The sequence below is a fragment of the Musa acuminata genome, chromosome BXJ1-8, assembly GCF_036884655.1.
Source record: "Musa acuminata AAA Group cultivar baxijiao chromosome BXJ1-8, Cavendish_Baxijiao_AAA, whole genome shotgun sequence".
NCBI lineage: Eukaryota > Viridiplantae > Streptophyta > Magnoliopsida > Zingiberales > Musaceae > Musa > Musa acuminata.
In genome coordinates, this window is record NC_088334.1 from 25632333 (window position 1) to 25654312 (window position 21980).

Here is a 21980-nt window from a genome sequence, read left to right on the forward strand (position 1 = left end):
ATTAACTACAAAGAGATAGAAGCCAGAAATAACTTCATGCAAGCCTTAAAACAGGAGGAAAGTTTTGCAAAGCAGAAGTCTTGACAGCATTGGCTTACACTAGGGGATTCCATTACTAAATTTTTCTATGCTTCAATTGCTACTCAAAGGGCTGTTAACTGTATCAGCAAATGCAGAGACAAAGATGATAATCTTATTGAGAATTTAGATGAGGTTAAAGCACACATAGAGCAATTTTTTTATTCCTTACTCAATCAAGCTGGGAAACCTAATAACATTCATGTCGAGCCGACTAGAAAACTTGATTCGGAAGCTATTTCAATCCTTAATGCCCCAATTACAAATGACGAAATTGTATGTGTTATCTTTAAGTCACCAAAGCACAAAAGCCCAAGTCCAGATGGATTTCCAGTTGAATTTTACCAAACTGCTTGATCTATTATTGGAAATGATGTGATCAAGGCTTGCCAGCATTTTTTCACTTCAGGTCATATTCTTAGAGAGATGAATTGCACTTTTATTTCTTTAATTCCGAAGAATGTAGGGGCTGATTCACTAGAGAACTATCGACCCATATCATTATACAACTTTATTTACAAGATCATCTCCAAAGTATTGGCAAATAGAATGCAAAAGGTAATACACAAGATCATTAGCCCAAATCAAGCTGCTTTAATCAAAGGGAGAAGTATACATCATAACATTTTGCTTGCTAATGACTTGGTTAAAGATTTGCATTCAAAAGCAAGAGGGACAAAAATCGGTTTTAAAGCTAATTTACGGAAAGCCTTTGATTCAGTTAATAGGAAATTTATCTATAAGATGCTCCTCGATATGAAATTCCCATAGCAATGGGTTAATTGGATTCAATCTTGCTTGGAAACTCCAAAGTTTTCGATACTCTTTAATGGCTCAACTATTGGTTTTTTTGGGAGCACGAATGGCATCCGACAAGGTGATCCACTCTCTCCGTATCTCTTTACTATTGCGATGGAAGGACTTAGCTGTGTTGGAACACACAGTCTTAAATGACAGCATTAAGTTACCCATTGCTGGTTCTATTCATATATCACATATAACATTTACAGATGATTTACGTACCTTTCTCCAAAATGAACCAACTTCAGTAAAGAACCTGGCTACTATTATGAATGACTTTGGTATGGTTTCTGGACTTCAGTTAAATCATGCGAAGAGTAAAGTATATATGAGCCCTTACGTTGAGGATAAGGTATTTATTGCACAAACTTTGGGGGTTAGTGAGGGAAGCTTGTCAATTCCTTATTTGGGCCGCCCGCTCAAATCCACAGGCATTCACAAAACCCACTGTCAGCCTATCTTGCAAAAAATAAAGAATAAAATTTCTTCTTGGAAAAATAGGTTTCTATCAAAAGCAGGACGACTCAAACTCATCCGTTCGGTATTGCACTCCTATTCTATATATTGGTGTAATGCATTTCTTCTACCTGCTGGACTTCTCCAAGATATTGAACGGTTTTTAATGAACTTCTTCTGGAATGGCAAAAATGAAAAGGCAATGCATATGGTAAATTGGGATAGCATTTGCAAACCGAAAGATGAAGGGGGGCTAAACTTGAGAAATACTAGAGATTGGAATCAAGCATGTTTGGTACAGCAATTGTGGGATCTTTTGCAAAACAAATGTTCCTTATGGTCACATTGGGTTTCTACTAGGTATCTTTCAAAGGAATCAATCTGGGAAATTTCAACAAGAACTTACCACTCTGCAGCTTGGAAAAGAATTTTAAAGGCAAGGAATTGGCTAATCAAACATATTTCTTATGCAATCTCTTCTGGAACTAGTACTAATATGTGGTATGATTCTTGGGTGAATAGAAAGATTATATTTCAATTATATGGTGACAGAATACGAAAAGATCTTGGGGCTCCTAAAGTTTGGAAGGTTTTTGAGTTCATTGCTAACGGTACTTGGTGTCTCCCTAATCCTATTTCTCCCGAAATGTTATAACTTTTCCCGACTATTATAGCTATTCCAATCAGGAACAACTGTCACGCCCCTCAAAATATCGACAATATTTAAAATTTTCATCATAACTAACCTAGGATCCAAACACACATTTGAGGTCACTAAGAAAACATTCAGATCAAAATTTCACCTCTATAGACTACAAATTCATAACCCTGTGCAATTCATAAACATACCACACATCACTCGATAATTCATACAATCTAAACTCAACTCATCAAAATAATAACCATAATATAAATTCACAAGTGGGGAAGTCTATGCAGTCACCAAATCAACGATTACCATAAGTTCATATCATTACATGAATTTAACTTAACATTCCAAAATCCTATACATGAGGGATCCTTTAACTTACACAAAATCCACAGGTTTAGATTCATCGTCACATTTCATTAGATGCAGAGTAGCTTATACAACAAACACATATATATGCTAACAAAGATCTGCCTAAAATCTTCTAAACTTTCCACTGCCTCAGCCCAATCTTAACATTTAAGCAAGCGATACGCTATCTTGAAAAATTTATCAACAAACGGGGTGAGCATAAAGAGCTCAGCAAGTGACTAACATATCCATATCAAAATAGTACAATTTCCAAAGAGATACAGTTTCAAAATACAAGGCAGAATGTACGATTTCGTAGACATAATATCATTAGGAGCAGAAACACAATTGTCCTTTCAATCTTACATATTTGGTTCCTGACAGATAGGGCATAGAGTGATTGGAGCATATCAGAAACAAAGAAACATATCGGAGCTTATCAATGGCATATAAAATGTTCCGAAGCATATCAATGACATATGGAACATTTCGAAGCAAAATCATCAGTGAATGAAGCATTTCAGAGCATATCAAAAACAAATATCGTACAGAAGCTCAAACGTCGTCCTTGACGTTGCAATCATATCATTCTTATCCAGAGCATGAACAGAAACAACTCACCAAAACTCTGGATGTCATATCAAACATATAGAAGGTGTAGTGGGATCTCAGTCAGAATGTGATTCATCCAGAATATCCCACATAGCGGGACCCCACATAGCGGGCAATAAGCGCATACCCTTTGCCATTTCTGGCAAAGGTCCAGAATATCCCACATAGCGGGACCCCACAAAGCGGGCAATAAGCGCATACCCTTTACCATTTCTGGCAAAGGTCCAGACAATCCCACACACCAGAGTACAAGAGGGCAGTTTCAACAATAAGTAGCATATATTGGAAGCACACGCGGAACAACAAAACGTACATGTGCCTTTTCGAAACAATACGAAACAAAGAACAAATCTCTCACAAACGTATTCAGATTTGGAATGAAATGAAAACAAGAGTGTACAGGGATTCCAAGCAATCATATTTAGCTCAATTCCAATAAGAAGGTTAGACGAATTCAAATATCCAAAGGAATGGAACAGAATACGCGAAATCGACCAAAGCTCGATTTCGGACAGAATTCCAGTGGCACATCAAACAAATACTTCAGAATATCAATTATGCTCCAATACCCGTAAGAAAGCTATGGTCGAACCATATATCAATCTATATTCTGATGGAACAAATTTCATATGAAACAGGGTTCCCAACACGGAGTTACCTTTGATTTGGTAACACAAGGTCAAAAACACAATCACTGTTTTGCAGAATTTATAGGGTCGGATTCAACAGATAATAGGGTAGGCAATTGAATTCCAAAATTTTCAAACTATATGTTGAAAGAAAGATTTTCAAGTCTAGTTTCAAATAAAATCAGTGGTACAAATCAGAATTTTCAACAGGGAGTTATAGGCATTTTAGTATCGACAGGTCAGAAATCATGAACCCTGTTTTACAGCGTCTATAGGCTCATTTGAAACAGATGTTTGGGTAAGTATTCGGTGTCCAAAATCTACAAAATCAGTGTCAAATGGAAGATAATAGAGTTTAATTTCAAACAAAATCGTTCCTGCCTGAATTCACATTTTGTACTAAAACCTATAGCTGATACAGTGTATGGGGGTCAGTTTACCGTAAAAACTTCAAAATCCATGATTCTATGTCCAAAGAGAGACATATCAGTTTCTAAATAGAAATCCATCAATTTATTTTGAATCAACATAAAAACAGAGACTAAAACTTCTGTAGGATGGGGTTAGAACACTTGCCTTTGAGAATTTTGGCCCGAAGTGAAAAGATTAAAGCAAGAACCCTAAAAACCCTAATTTTCTTCTTCTTCTTCTTCTTCTTCTTCTTCTTCTTTCTTTCTTTCTTTCCCTGATCACCCACGAACTGCCCTCTCTACTTCCTTAAGAATGAAGGCAGAGAGGCTTCAACGGTGGAATTTGTCATTTTGTGTGTTTTGCAGTTTAGTCCTTGTTTTTATCATATTCACGATTAGGTCCTTAGGGTTTACATATAGGACCCCAGATTCTTTTTTTTTTTTTTTTTTTTTGAACAGATCTCCCAAATCTTACAAATAAATTACCTCTGTTTCATACTCTATTTCTTTTGTCAATTTAAAATAAATGCTTACAGTATCACCAGAAATTTATACGAAAATTCGGAAATGAGGGATGTTACACTCTCCCTCCCTTAAAAGAAAAATTTAGTCCTCTAAATTTATCGTACCTCTATCGATGAAAAGACGGGGGTACACCTTCTTCATTTCCTCCTCTAGCTCCCAAGTTGTCTCATCTCCAGAATGATGTCTCCAAATTACTTTCACCAAAGTGATGACCCGATTCCTTAGGATCTTTTCCTTCTTATCAACAATTTGAGTGGGCTCTTCCGCATAAGATAAATCTTTATCGATCTCCACCAGCTCATACTTAATGATGTGAGAAGGGTCATATATATACTTTCTAATCATCGAGACATGAAATATATCATGGACATGGCTCAATGCTGGTGGCAAGGCAATCCTGTAAGCGACAGAACCAACCCTCTCAAGAACCTCAAAAGGTCCAATAAATCTTGGGCTTAATTTTCCTTTCTTCCCAAACCTTATTATGCCTTTAGAAGGGGAGACTTTTAAGAATACAAAATCTCCGATTTCAAACTCAATATCTCGCCTTCTATTGTCGGCATAACTCTTTTGACGACTCTGAGCAGTTTTTTGCCTTTTTCTTATAACTTGAATTTTCTCGGTAGTTTCTTGTACATTGTCCGGTGCTAACAGCTTTCTGTCACCAACTTCCTCCCAACATATAGGTGTTATGCACTTTCGCCCATATAAAGCTTCATAAGGAGCCATCTGAATACTTGAATGATAACTATTATTATACGTGAACTCAACAAGTGAAATATCATTATCCCATTCACCTTTCCAATCCATAACATAGGCTCTAAGCAAATCCTCAAGTGTTTGAATTGTTCTTTCTGACTGACCATCAGTTTGAGGATGATATGCAGTACTAAACTTAACTTTAGTGCCCATCGACTCCTGCAATCTTCTCCAGAATCTAGAGAGAAATCTGGAGTCTCTATCAGAGATAATCTCCTTTGGAATACCATGAAGTCTTACTATTTCATTAACATATAAATCTGCAAGTCTATCAAGCGAATAAGTCATATTAATCGGTAGGAAATGCGCAGATTTTGTTAACCTATCAATGATAACCCAAATAGCATCATGCTTCCTCAAGGTTCTGGGTAGTCCCGAAACAAAATCCATAGTAATACATTCCCATTTCCATTCAAAAATAACTAAAGGTTGCAACAACCCTCCAGGTCTTTGGTGTTCTACTTTAATTTGCTGACAAGTCAAACATTTTGAAACATACATTGCAATTTCCTTCTTCATGCCTTCCCACCAATAATGACCTTGAAGATCTCTATACATCTTAGTGCTCCCAAGGTGTAGGGTGTACTTTGAAGTATGACTTTCATTTAGGATTTGATTCTTGATATCTGGTTCATTTGGTACACATACTCTCTCCCCAAATCTCAATAGGCCATCCTTTGAAACTTGAAATTGTGGCTTCAATTCCTTTTCTACTTCACTCCTCAAGTAAATTAAATATGGATCTCGTAATTGTCCTTCCTTAATTTGTTGAATAAGATCAGATTGCACTTGAATGGAGGCCATCAATATCATCGAGTCTTGCTCTTTCCTCAAAGCTTTCAAATCAAAATTTTCTTCTAATAACTTCCATTGCTTCACGACCAGACTAGCCATAAAACTTGTAGATTTCTTACTAAGTGCATCAGCTACAACATTTGCCTTTCTTGGGTGATAACGGATGACACAATCATAATCCTTCAGAAGTTCTATCCATCTTCGCTGCCTCATGTTTAACTCTTTTTGAGTGAAAATATATTTTAAACTCTTGTGATCAGTGAAGATTTCAAACTGTCGACCATACAAATAATGTCTCCAAATCTTTAGAGCAAAAATAATTGCTGCTAATTCCAAATCATGAGTTGGATAATTCAATTCATAACCTTTAAGTTGCCTAGAAGCATAAGCAATTACTCTCCCTTCCTGCATCAAAACACATCCTAGGCCCTTTCTTGAAGCATCAGTATATACTACAAATCCCTCACTACCACTTGGAATAGTGAGAATAGGGGCACTAGTCAATCTTCTTTTTAACTCTTGAAAGCTTTGCTCACAGTCATCACCCCATACAAATTTCATATTCTTCTTAGTGAGTTTGGTGAGAGGTTGAGCAATTCGAGAAAATCCCTCCACAAATCTCCTGTAATAACCTGCCATGCCAAAGAAACTTCTAACCTCTGTTACATTTGTTGGTACTTCCCATTCAACTACAGCTTCTATTTTCCTTGGATCAACAGATATACCCTTCCCTGAAATCACATGGCCTAAGAAAGCAACTTCATTCAACCAAAATTCACATTTGTTGAACTTCGCATACAACTTTTTTTCTCTTAGTATGGACAACACATCTCTCAAGTGTTCCTCATGCTCCTGATTACTCTTTGAATACACCAATATGTCATCAATAAATACAATTACACAGATATCCAAGAGCGGTTGAAATATCCTATTCATTAGTTGCATAAAAGCTGCAGGGGCATTTGTCAAACCAAAAGGCATCACCAAGAATTCATAATGACCATATCGAGTTCTGAAAGCTGTTTTTGAAATATCCACCTCTTTGATCTTCAACTTATAGTAACCTAACCTCAGGTCAATCTTAGAGAATACTTGTGCACCCTGCAGTTAATCAAACAAATCATCAATTCTAGATATGGGATACTTGTTTTTGATGGTCACCTGATTCAACTGTCTATAATCAATACAAAGCCTCAATTTTTCATCCTTCTTCTTCACTAATAGTACCGGAGCACCCCATGAGGATACACTGGGTCGTATGAAACCCTTATCTAACAATTCTTGTATTTGCTTCTTTAACTCTTCTAGCTCGAGTGGTGCCATTCTGTAGGGAGGCTTAGATATTGGGGTTATGCTGGGGACTAGATCAATAGCAAATTCGCCCTCTCTATCTAGAGGTAAACCAGGCAAGTCATCTGGAAATACATCAGGGAATTCTTTGACCACTGAAATTTCATCTAGGTGGGTTTCCTGATTTGAATGCTCCTTTACACACACCATATAACAAGAACAACCTTTCTGCATAAGACGATAAACTTGAAGTGCTGATATCAAGCAAGGAGGCAAATCATGCTTAATGCCCTCAAAGAAAAATATAGGCTGATCTGGTATGCAGAAAGTAATTATTTTTTTGTAACAATCAATACTAGCGTGATGAGAAGATAACCAATCCATGCCAAGTATAATATCAAAACCCTGGATCTCTAGGAGAATCAAATCAGCAAGGAGTTCGTGGTCTCCAATAGAGATCAAACAAGATGGGTAGACCAAGTTTGTTGCCAATGAATCTCCAACAGCAGTTGTTACATATAACATATAATCCAGGGGTTTAGGTAGAATATCCAAGTAACAAGCAAAGTATTATGAAACAAAAGATAAGTTGGAGCCGGGATCAAACAAAACTTTTGCATTTCTTTTAGAAACATGAAGAATACCTTCCACCACTGATTTAGAAGCTTTAGAATCTTGTTCAGTGATAGCGTACACTCTAGCATGTGCTGAGGGTCTAGGAGACAGTGGCTCTTTCTTCCTGTTCAGTGGGCAATCTCTTAATTGATGATCTAGCTTTCCACAACCAAAACATGCTCCAGTCACCCGAAAACACTGACTTGTTTCATGATTTAATCCACATTTTGCACATGACTGAGTCCTCCACAATGGTTTCCTTTTCTCAAATCCAGATGTCTTAAACCTCTTGTTACTATCTTCATATTCATTTTCTCTCCTGCTTTTGCTAGTAAATTTGTCCCTTTTGTTCTTGCCAATGATTTCTTGAATTTCCTCCATGTCTCTTTCAATTTTCAAAGCTCTTTCTACCGTATCAGCATATGTTTGTAATTTTAAAGCTGACATTCGGCTTCTTATTGCTGGCCGTAATCCCCTTTCAAACCTTTTTGCTTTTCTAGATTCATCATCAGTCATATGTGTGGCAAACCTGGAGAGCTCAGTAAATTTAGATTCATACTTTGTAACCGTCATACTTCCCTGGATAAGATTCAAGAACTCCAATTATTTTTGCTCTCTCATACAATCTGGAAAATATTTTTTGTTAAACTTTTCTTGAAATATCTTCCATGTCATTGGCTCATGTTTGATTTCAGACATCCTCTTAATCATTCTCCACCAGTGCTCAGCTTCTCCTTCCAGCATAAAGGTGGCAAGAAAAAGCTTTCGATCATCAGGGTAATTTAAAGCATCAAATATTTTCTCTATCTGCATCATCCATCGTTCTGCCACCATTGGATCAGAGTCACCACTAAAATTAGGAGGACTAAGCTTCTTAAACTGTCCAATTCCCAACCCCGTCTGGTTTGATGTCTCTGTTCCATCATTACTTCCTTGTTGGACAGGTTGTTGTTGTTGTTGCATCACTTGTGCCATAGTCTCCAAAGTCCGCATGATACCACTCAATTGATCAGCAGTAGATGCAATAGGAGAACCAGATGATCTCGTCATCCTCGCTTCCTAAAACATCAAAAAAACATTTTCTTTGATCAATCTCTAAATGATAGGCAATAAACCTCAAATAAAGATAATATTCTTAGTGATTCTCAAATCATGCTCTGATACCGCCTCTGTCACGCCCCTCAAAATATCGACAATATTTAAAATTTTCATCATAACTAACCCAGGATCCAAACACACATTTGAGGTCACTAAGAAAACATTAAGATCAAAATTTCATCTCTATAGACTACAAATTCATAACCCTGTGCAATTCATAAACATACCACACATCACTCGATAATTCATACAATCTAAACTCAACTCATCAAAATAATAACCATAACATAAATTCACAAGTGGGGAAGTCTATGCAGTCACCAAATCAACAATTACCATAAGTTCATATCATTACATGAATTTAACTTAACATTCCAAAATCCTATACATGAGGGATCCTTTAACTTACACAAAATCCACAGGTTTAGATTCATCGTCACATTTCATTAGATGCAAAGTAGCTTATACAACAAACACATATATGCTAACGAAGGTCTGCCCAAAATCTTCTAAACTTTCCACTACCTCAGCCCAATCTTAACATTTAAGCAAGCGATACGCTATCCTGAAAAATTTATCAACAAACGGGGTGAGCATAAAGAGCTCAGCAAGTGACTAACATATCCATATCAAAATAGTACAATTTCCAAAGAGATACAGTTTCAAAATACAAGGCAGAATGTACGATTTCATAGACATAATATCATTAGGAGCAGAAACACAATTGTCCTTTCAATCTTACATATTTGGTTCTTGACAGATAGGGCATAGAGTGATTGGAGCATATCAGAAACAAAGAAGCATATCGGAGCTTATCAATGACATATAAAATGTTCCGAAGCATATCAACGACATATGGAACATTTCGAAGCAAAATCATCAGTGAATGAAGCATTTCAGAGCATATCAAAAACAAATATCGTACAGAAGCTCAAACGTCGTCCTTGACGTTGCAATCATATCATTCTTATCCAGAGCATGAACAGAAACAACTCACCAAAACTCTGGATGTCATATCAAACATATAGAAGGTGTAGTGGGATCTCAGTCAGAATGTGATTCATCCAGAATATCCCACATAGCGGGACCCCACATAGCGGGCAATAAGCGCATACCCTTTACCATTTCTGGCAAAGGTCCAGAATATCCCACATAGCGGGACCCCACATAGCGGGCAATAAGCGCATACCCTTTACTATTTCTGGCAAAGGCCCAGACAATCCCACACACCATAGTACAAGAGGGCAGTTTCAACAATAAGTAGCATATATTGGAAGCACACGCGGAACAACAAAACGTACATGTGCCTTTTCGAAACAATACGAAACAAAGAACAAATCTCTCACAAACGTATTCAGATTTGGAATGAAATGAAAACAAGAGTGTACAGGGATTCCAAGCAATCATATTTAGCTCAATTCCAATAAGAAGGTTAGACGAATTCAAATATCCAAAGGAATGGAACAGAATACGCGAAATCGACCAAAGCTCGATTTCGGACAGAATTCTAGTGGCACATCAAACAAATACTTCAGAATATCAATTATGCTCCAATACCCGTAAGAAAGCTATGGTCGAACCATATATCAATCTATATTCTGATGGAACAAATTTCATATGAAACAGGGTTCCCAACACGGAGTTACCTTTGATTTGGTAACACAAGGTCAAAAACACAATCACTGTTTTGCAGAATTTATAGGGTCGGATTCAACAGATAATAGGGTAGGCAATTGAATTCCAAAATTTTCAAACTATATGTCGAAAGAAAGATTTTCAAGTCTAGTTTCAAATAAAATCAGTGGTACAAATCAGAATTTTCAACAGGGAGTTATAGGCATTTTAGTATCGACAGGTCAGAAATCTTGAACCCTGTTTTACAACGTCTATAGGCTCATTTGAAACAGATGTTTGGGTAAGTATTCAGTGTCCAAACTCTACAAAATCAGTGTCAAATGGAAGATAATAGAGTCTAATTTCAAACAAAATAGTTCCTGCCTGAATTCACATTTTGTACTAAAACTTATAGCTGATACTGTGTATGGGGGTCAGTTTACCGTAAAAACTTCAGAATCCATGGTTCTATGTCCAAAGAGAGACATATCAGTTTCTAAATAGAAATCCATCAATTTATTTTGAATCAACATAAAAACAGAGACTAAAACTTCTGTAGGATGGGGTTAGAACACTTACCTTTGAGAATTTTGGCCCGAAGTGAAAAGATTAAAGCAAGAACCCTAAAAACCCCAATTTTTTTTTTTTTCTTCTTCTTCTTCTTCTTCTTCTTCTTTCTTTCTTTCTTTCCCTGATCACCCACGAGCTGCCCTCTCGGCTTCCTTAAGAACGAAGGCAGAGAGGCTTAAACGGTGGAATTTGTCATTTTGTGTGTTTTGCAGTTTAGTCCTTGTTTTTATCATATTCACGATTAGGTCCTTAGGGTTTACATATAGGTCCCCAGATTCTTTCTTTTTTTTTTTTTTTTTTTAACAGATCTCCCAAATCTTACAAATAAATTACCTCTGATTCATACTCTATTTCTTTTGTCAATTTAAAATAAATGCTTACATTATCACTAGAAATTTATACGAAAATTCGGAAATGAGGGATGTTACAACAACTCTCCAGATATACTTATTTGGCCTCATGACAATGGCAAATTTAGTGCCACATCCGCATGGAATCAAATTATGCAAAGAAATAACAAGTGGGTCCTAAGCAGTTGGACATGGGATCGATCAAGATCACAAAGACATTCCTTATGTACATGGTAGGCCTTTCTCAATAAACTACCTACAATAGACAATATGAAAAGAAGAGGTATCTATCATGTTAACCGATGCTTCCTTTGTATGCAACAAGAAGAAACTGTTGACCACCTCTATTTTGCTTGTGATTATACAAAATGGATATGGAACAAGATTCTCCAGTGATTTGAACTCAATAGACTGCCGCAACCAAACTTGCACCAAGAACTAGGCGACCTCATGCAATGTTTCTCAAGAAAAGGGCCTCTCACACAATTAGCAAAGGTTTTTTTCAGATGTGCTATTTGGTGGATGTGGAAGGAGAGATGTAACAGAATCTTTGAATGTCAACACACAAACAATGCTCGGCTCTTGAAAGAGATTATTAGAGACTCAAGATCCTGTATGGAGCAAGATCTCAAAACCGAGCACTTTACCCAAAGAGAAAAAGATATTTTTATCAAATTTAATTTTGCTATTAGCTAAAGATCTTGGGAATGATGCCAAATTATGTACCCACAGGTAGTTTTGATATATCTGGATAAATATTTTCTATGTTGACTATAATTAGGAGTTATAGTCTACAGCATGTGTAGTCAAACTATCGCATTCGTACTCTAGGAGTTACTTGGCTTTGTCTATGACTTGTATAGATAAAGCTATTTGTAGAAACTTTACACATAATCAATTTATTTTTACTTACCAAAAAAAAAAATACAGAGACAAAGATGATAATCTTATTGAGAATTTAGATGAGGTTAAAGCACACACAGAGCAATTTATTTATTCATTACTCAATCAAGCTAGGAAACCTAATAACATTCATGTGGAGCCGACTAGAAAACTTGATTCGGAAGCTATTTCAATCCTCAATGCCCCAATTACAGATGACGAAATTGTATGTGTTGTCTTTAAGTCACCAAAGCATAAAAGCCCAGGTCCAGATGGATTTCCAACTGAATTTTACCAAACTGCTTGGTCTATTATTGGAAATGATGTGATCAAGGCTTGCCAACATTTTTTCTCTTCAGGTCATATTCTTAGAGAGATTAATTGCACTTTTATTTCTTTAATTCTGAGGAATACAAGGGCTGATTCACTAGAGAACTATCGACCAATATCATTATGCAACTTTATTTACAAGATCATCTCCAAAGTATTGACAAATAGAATGCAAAAGGTAATACACAAGATCATTAGCTCAAATCAAGCTGCTTTCATCAAAGGGAGAAGTATACATCATAACATTTTGCTTGCTAATGACTTGGTCAAAGATTTGCATTCAAAAGCAAGAGGGACAAAAATTTGTTTTAAAGCTGATTTACGGAAAGCCTTTGATTCAGTTAATAGGAAATTTATCTATAAGATGCTCCTCGATATAAACTTCCCACAGCAATGGGTTAATTGGATTCAATCTTGCCTGGAAACTCCAAAGTTTTCGATACTCTTTAATGGCTCACCTATTGGTTTTTTTGGGAGCATGAATGGCATCCGATAAGGTGATCCACTCTCTCCGTATCTCTTTACTATTGTGATGGAAGGACTTAGCTGTATGTTGGAACACGCAGTCTTAAATGGCAGCATTAAGGTACCCATTGTTGGTTCTATTCATATATCACATATAACATTTGCAGATGATTTACTTATCTTTCTCCAAAATGAACCAACTTCAGTAAAGAACCTGGCTACTATTATGAATGACTTTGGTATGGTTTCTGGACTTCAGTTAAATCATGCGAAAAGTAAAGTATATATGAGCCCTTACATTGAGGATAAGGTTTTTAGTGCACAAACTTTGGGGGTTAGTGAGGGAAGCTTGCCAGTTCCTTATTTGGGTCTCCCGCTCATATCCACAAGCATTAACAAAACCCACTGTCAGCCTATCTTGCAAACAATAAAGAATATAATTTCTTCTTAGAAAAATAGGTTTCTATCAAAAGTAGGACGACTCGAACTCATCCGTTCGGTATTGCACTCCTACTCTATATATTGGTGTAATGCATTTCTTCTACCTGCTGGACTTCTCCAAGATATTGAATGATTATTAATGAACTTCTTCTGGTAGGCACAAATGATAAGGCAATGCATATGGTAAATTGGGATAGCATTTGCAAACCGAAAGATGAAGGGGGGCTAAACTTGAGAAATACTAGAGATTGGAATCAAGTATGTCTGGTACAGCATTTGTGGGATCTTTTGCAAAACAAATGTTCCTTATGGTCACATTGGGTTTCTGCTAGGTATCTTTCAAAAGAATCAATCTGGGAAATTTCAACAAGAACATACCACTCTACAGCTTGGAAAGAAATTTTAAAGGCAAGGAATTGGCTAATCAAACACATTTCTTATGCAATCTCTTCTGGAACTAGTACTAATATGTGGTATGATCCTTGGGTGAATGGGAAGAGTATATTTCAATTATATGGCGACAGAATACGAAAAGATCTTGGGGCTCCCAAAGATTGGAATGTTTCCGAGTTCATTGCTAATGGTACCTGGTGTCTCCCTAATCCTATTTCTCCCGAAATATTATCACTTTGGTCGACTATTATAGCTATTCCAATCAGGAACAACTCTTCAGATATACTTATTTGGCCTCATAACAATGACAAATTTAGTGCCACATCCGCATGGAATCAAATTAGGCAAATAAATAACAAGTGGGTCCCAAGCAGTTGGACATGGGATCGACCGGGATCACAAAGACATTCCTTATGTACATGGCAGGCCCTTCTCAATAAACTACCTACAATAGACAATATGAAAAGAAGAGGTATCTATCATGTTAACCGATACTCCTTTGTATGCAACAAGAAGAAACTATTGACCACCTCTATTTTGCTTGTGATTATACAAAATGGATATGGAAGGAGATTCTTCAGCAATTTGAACTCAATAGATTGCCGCAACCAAACTTGCACTAAGAATTAGGCGACCTCATGCAATGTTTCTCAAGAAAAGGGCCTCTCACACAACTAGCAAAGGTTATTTTTAGATGTGCTATTTGGTGGATGTGGAAGGAGAGATGTAACAGAATCTTTGAATGTCAACAAACAAACAATGCTCAGCTTTTGAAAGTGATTATTAGAGGCTCAAGATCCTGTATGGAGCAAGATCTCAAAACGAAGCACTTTACCCAAAGAGAAAAAGATATTTTTATCAAATTTAATTTTGCTATTAGCTAAAGATCTTGGGAATGATGCCAAATTATGTACGCAAAGGTAGTTTTGATATATCTGGATAAATATTTTCTATGTTGACTATAATTAGGAGTTATAGTCTACAGCATGTTTAGTCATAACTATCGTATTCGCACTCTATGAGTTACATGGCTTTGTCTATGACTTGTATAGATAAAGCTATTTGTAGAAACTTTATACATAATCAATTTACTTTTACTTACCAAAAAAAAAAATATCTTCTTGCCAAGCTATTTGTTCTATATTATGATCATGAGACATTAAAGTTCATTAATCACCAGCACAAGCTAAACAAGAGGCATGCAGCTTGGGTGGAGTTTTTACAATCTTACAACTTTACAATCAAGCACAAATCTGGTGTTCAAAATATAGTTGCTAATGTATTGAGCAGAAAGCATTCTTTATTATCAGCAATGGAAGTCAAAGTGGTTGGATTTGAAACATTCAAAGATCTATATGAGAATGATGAGGATTTTGGCTCGATATGGCAGAATTGTAAATCAAGTTCCTTTCAACAATTTTTTATCTTTGATGGTTTTCTTTTTCGAGCTAATGCTTTGTGTGTTCTATCTTGTTCTTTGAGACAAGTAGTTCTTGTTGAAGCTCATGGTGGTGTTTTGGGAGGACATTTCGGTAGGGACAAGACTCTAGCTCTTGTTCAATCAAATTTCTACTAGCCTAAAATGTTCAGAGATGTGGATAGACATGTGAAGCAATGCCGATTGTGTCATTTGACAAAAATAAGAAGTCAAAATTTTGGTTTGTACACTCCATTGCCAGTGCCAAATGCTCTATGGGAGGATGTGAGTCTTGATTTCGGTTTGGGACTGCCAAGAACTCAAAGGAACAAGGATTCTATCATGGTTGTTGTTGACAGATTTTCAAAAATGTCTCACTTTGTTCTATGCAATAAATCAAATGATGCATCTCATATTGCTGATTTATATTTTAAGGAGATTGTTAAATTGCATGGTATTCCAAGAACTATGGTGTCTGATCGAGATTCAAAATTTGTTAGTCATTTTTGGAGAACTCTTTGGAGGAAGCTGGGTACTTATTTGAATTTCAGCAGCTCGCATCATCCACAAACCGATGGGCAAACTGAGGTAACAAACCGAAACTTGGGAAATTTGTTTAGAAGCTATGTTGGCAAGAATATTAAGCAATGGGATGTCATTCTTCCACAAATTGAGTTTGCCTACAATTGTTCTATGCATCATAGTCTTGGTAAGAGTCCTTTTGAGGTAGTTTATGGTGCTAATCCTGCTAGTCCTTTGGACTTAATCCCTCATTCTACAACAAAGCAATTTAGTGGAGATGCTGATGAAAGAGCTAAGCAGATAAAGAAGCTACATGAGGGTGTGAAAGCAACCATTGAGAAACAAAATGAGAGGTACATGCAAGCTGCTAACAAACACAAAAAACTTGTGGAGTTTAATGCAGGTGATTTGGTTTGGATTCATCTAAGGAAGGAGAGGTTTCCGCTGGGAAAATTTCGAAAACTGAAACCTAAGGCTGATGTCAATTCAAGGTGCTTAAGAGAATTTGCAAAAATGCTTATGAGATTGAGCTACCTAAAGATTACGGAGTATCCCCAACATTTAATGTGGCTGATTTAAGTCCTTTTTATAATCATTATGATGAAACAAACAAAAACTTGAGGACAAGTTTTTTTCAACTAGGGGAGAATGACACGGGAGTGTCTAATTTGCTACAATTTGCTCATATGGACCATACTGATAATATGATATTTTTTTCAGCCAATAATATTGCTACATAATCTTCAACTCAACCTACACAGATAAGATAACTCATCAGCATATTCCCTGCACAAAGGAATAACAAGTGGCTCCCAAGCAGTTGGACATGGGATCAACCGGGATCATAGAGACATTTCTTATATACATGGCAGGCCCTTCTGAATAAACTACCTACAATAGATAATATGAAAAGAAGAAATTGTTGACCGATCTCCCTTTGCATGCAACAAGAAGAAATTGTTGACCATCTCTATTTTGCTTGTAACTATACTAAATGGATATGGAAGGAGATTCTCCAGCGATTCGAACTCAATAGAATGCCGCAACCAAACTTGCATCAAGAATTAGCTGACCTCATGCAATGTTTTTCAAGAAACGAGCCTCTTACACAATTGACAAAGGTTATATTCAGATGCGCTATTTGGTGGATGTAGAAGGAAAGATGTAGCAGAATCTTTGAGTGTCAACACATAAACAATGCTCAACTCTTGACAGAAATTATTAGAGACTCAAGATCATGTATGGAGAATGATCTCAAAATGGAGCACCTTACACAGAGAGAAAATGATATTTTTATCAAATTCAATTTTGCTATTAGCTAAAGATCTTGGGCATGATGTCAAAAGCTATACCCACAGGAAATCTTGGCATATCTGGACTTTAAATTTTATTTGTTGGCCACAGTTAAGAGTTATAGTCTACAGCATGTGTAGTCATAACTACCGCATCAGTACTCTTTGAGTTACCTAGCTTCGTCTATAACTTGTATAGACAAAGTTATTTGTAGAAACTTTACATAAAATCAATTTACTTTTACTTATAAAAAAAAAAAGTTGGTTTGCAGTTGTAAAGCTGTATCATGGTGCTTTTCTTCATGGCTAAGGAATACATTAATGGAGTTGGTTGGCAGCTGTAAAGCACTTAATTTCAAAATTTCCTATGCATGAAGAGTTGTTTCACTTGTCAAAAAAATGAAGGGTTGTTTCATGTACTAGTATTTATTTTGGGGTTTAGGGCTTAGAAAAGACTTTAGAAAACTGAAAATATTGGTAGAAGCTCTCTTGGAGTGCTCTTTTGAACTATGTATCTCTTGGATGTGTCCTTGAGTGGTGAGTCTTTTGCTTTCAGTTCTGTATCCTTGTTTATTGTCATTAGAGTGGTGATCTTTCTGTATCCCTTTTGATTTTAAACTTGGTCTTGAGCTATTTTTCGTTTTACCGAAGTTTCTTCAAAAGTTCGTTCATTGCCTTCTATGATATTTTCTATCTATACAACTATTCTATTGGTGTTATTTCGAAATCCATTCTGCATTTTTACCCTCCCCAGTATCACAAATTGAATTCGGTAAAGAGAGTCTGAATCTTATCCTCCATTCGTGCCTCAAAGGCTTCAAATTTAGCATTGATTGCCTCCTCAGATGCCATAGTATATGACTCCAAATATGTGATGTTAAGATCTCTCTTTTGTTGATGGGTTAAAGGCACGTATAGGTTTGATAGAAATCAGTGAAAGTTTGCTGCAAAATTGTGTTGTCTTGTAAGAGCAGAATTATCGTCGAAGAAATAGAGGTTTCTCGACGAAATCTCCACCAAAAATTTGAGAGATTTGAGGAGGGAATTGACAGTAATATCTTAGTTTAAATGACAGAGAAAATTTAGTATCAAGATCAAACAAACAGTGCTATGCGGCTGAAATTCTGCAATGTATCTTTCGTTGTAGAGATGAAAACTTTGTGACGAAAAGTTTATGCAGCAATATAGGAACAATTTTTATTTTTTTTTTGGATTTTCGGATAGGGATAACTAAATTGTAGCAGCTGTAAGGTAGGAAACCAGAACCTGTTGCAATTCATGGGATGATCCGCGGTGGTGGAGATGATGGCGGAATTTGGCGACGATCTTTTAAGCAATTGTGGGAATTGCTTTGGACAGTCGTGGAGGGTTGATGGATGGCAGTGGAAGGGCAGCGAGATTCCAAGAATGCTGCTCTAATAGCAGGTGGTAGAACCCTTGCAGATTCTAAACTTGGGGTTGATCTCTTTAGGGGATCGGCCTCCTTGGAACTCTATAGGGGTTCCTCCCTCCAAATTGCTGCTCAAAGGCTGCAAAAAAGATTCATCTATTACTTAAGAAAAGAGAAGGAATACATGGCTATTTATAGGGCTTCTAAACCCTAACTCCTAATAGGACTCTGACTTAAGACTCTTACTTCTAACCAACTCCTAATAGGACTCCTACTCAAGACTCCTATTCCCTTACAACTCCTAATTCTTCTCTAAGAAAAAACCTCTTACATGAATGTCCCTCTCAATTAGGACTCTTATAGCTAGAGTCATAACATCGACCTACATTACTGAAGCCCAAAATCCCCTCTACTATCAACCGAGTCCCTACACTAAAAAGGTTGACAAGAGAAGAACTTCGGGAGCGATCTGCGAAGGGGTTATGTTGGCATTGCGATGAGCCATGGAGGTGAAGAACTTCGAGAGCGATCTGCGAAGGGGTTAGTTGCAATTTTCACCATAGATGCATCTGCGATTTTATGGTACCAAAAATAACGCTCCGCGCACGAGATCCAACCAATTGGGTCTCCTTCTTCCCATCTAGGGAAGTCCACTCTCATGCATGGATAGTTGGGGTTGGTCATAGAGCTTCCCCCCTCTTGGAAGTCATATCTTTGGGCTTGTGTGATTGGGCAAAGCTCTCTCCTTGATGTGATTTCTTCAGGCTTAGTGGTCGGCCCAATCTGAGTTCGGTAAAGAGCATCCAAACCTTATCCTCCATTCGCGCCTCCAAGGCTTCGAATTTAGCATTGATTGCCTCCTTAGATGCACATCCGCCAAGTTCCGTCCTTCTTTTCGACAAAAACAAAGGAGAGTGTTAGGACTCTAGCTAGGAGAGTCCTAATTGAGAGGGACATTCTTGTAAAACCTACCTAAGCCGACCCCTATTAAAGAGGTGAAGAGACCGGCTAGGGTTAAGAGGTTGTTTCTTAGAGAAGAATTGGGAGTTGTAAAGGAATAGGAGTCTTGAGTAGAAGTCCTATTAGGAGTTGGTTAGAAGTAGGAGTCTTGAGTAGGAGTCCTATTAGGAGTTAGGGTTTAGAAACCCTATAAATAGCCATATATTTCTCCTCTTTTGATAAGCAATAGATGAATCTTTTCTGCAGCTTTTGAGCAGCAACTTGGAAGGAGGAACCCCTATAGAGTTCCAAGGAGGTTGATCCCCTAAAGAGATCAACCCAAAGTTTAGAATTTGTAACAGTTCTAACACCTGGTATCAGAGCAGCGTTCTTGGCATCTCGCTGCCCTTTCACAACCATCTATCAACCCTCCACTGCCACCTAAAGCAATTCCCACAATTGCTTAAAAGATTGTCGCCAAATTTCATCGTCATCTCCACCACCACGGATCATCCTTTGATCTCCCCGTGAATTACAACAAGCTCTGCTTTTCTATCTTACTACTGCTGCAATTTAGTTATCCTTATCTGAAAATCCAAAGAAAATTATTTCTATATTGCTGCATAAACTTTTCGTCATAAAGTTTTCATCTCTACGATGAAAGATACATTGCAGAATTCCAACCGTATAGCACCGTCTGTTTGATCTTGTTACTCTATTTTTTCTATCCAAATCTCTACAAAATTTTTATGACATCTTTGACATTTCCTAACAACATATTTCCTTTGGTTTTGTCAAAAAATTCTCAATATAAACCACAGATATTTTACGTCTAATCTGCTATATTTGAAATCTGCACTATAAATTTTCAACCGCATAGCACTATTTATTTGATCTTGATACTACATTGTTTCTATCCAAATCTCAACGAAATTTTTATGATAGCTTTGACACTTTCTAACAGTGGATTTTCCTTTGTTTTCATCAAAAAATTCTCAATATAAACCACTGATCTTTTACGTCCAATCTGCTATACCTAAAAATCTGTGCTGCAAAAAATTTCAGCCGCATATTATTGCCTTAACCCATCTATTTGCAATCTTTTTTAAATAAAATTTCTTTTATACTTCATAGATCATCTTGGCTTCTATCTAAGATTGATCTATTAAGGAATTCATATCTAAAAACGATTTTGTGTTGCTGCAAATTTTTGTTGTAAGCCGCTGAAATTTTTCGATGAGAATTCTGCAATCATAACTTGCACTAATTTCCTTGTTGTTATGCTGCCAAAATTTTCTCGATTAAATTAGACATCCTTGCTGTCATATAAACTGTGATTTTGATATCAATTCCCTCATCAATTCTCTCAAGTTTTTGGTGGAAATTACATCGAGAAACCATTGTTTCTTCGACGATAATTCTACTCTTACAAGACAGCACATACTTGCTGCAACTTCCACTGATTTCTATCAAACCTTTGCTACCATCTACCATAGATCAAAAACTTTCATCCACAGCTCTAAAACTCCACTAAACCATACCCTCAAACTGCACCCAAAATAGCCACAAAATAAGCCTAAACCGTAGCCTACATCCACAAATCCACCAACCCTTTCGACCATCACCTCTCTCAACCAATACATTCCTTTAACCCGACAACAAAAGAGAGATCTTAACATCACAGATTTGGTGACATATACTATGGCATCTGAGGAGGCAATCAATGCTAAATTTGAAGCCTTCGAGGCGCGAATGAAGGATAAGATTCGGATGCTCTTTACCGAACTCAGATTGGGCCGACCACTAAGCCCGAAGAAATCACATCAAGTAGAGAGCTTTGCCCAATCGCACCAAGCCCGAAGATATGACTTCCAAGAGAGGGGAAGCTCTATGACCGACCCCAACTATCCATGTATGAGAGTGGACTTCCCTAGATGGGAAGAAGGAGACCCGATTGGTTGGATCTCGCGCGCGGAGCGATATTTTCGGTACCACAAAACCGCGGATGCATCTATGGTGAAAATTGCAGCTATATATCTTTAAGGTGATGCTATATAGTGGTTTGAACATAGTTATGGAGTCCTTTCATGGCAACAATTCAAAAGAAGGACTACTGATCTGCTTCAGATCAACCGATTATGAGAATATTGACGGACAACTAGCAAAGATCCGACAAACCTCCACCATTCAGGAGTACCAAACCAGGTTTGAAAGGTTATCTAATTAAACTCATGATTGGTCTCAAAAACAACTATTGAGAATCTTCATAGAGGGCTTGAAGCCGGAGATCCGAGGAGAAGTTAAAGC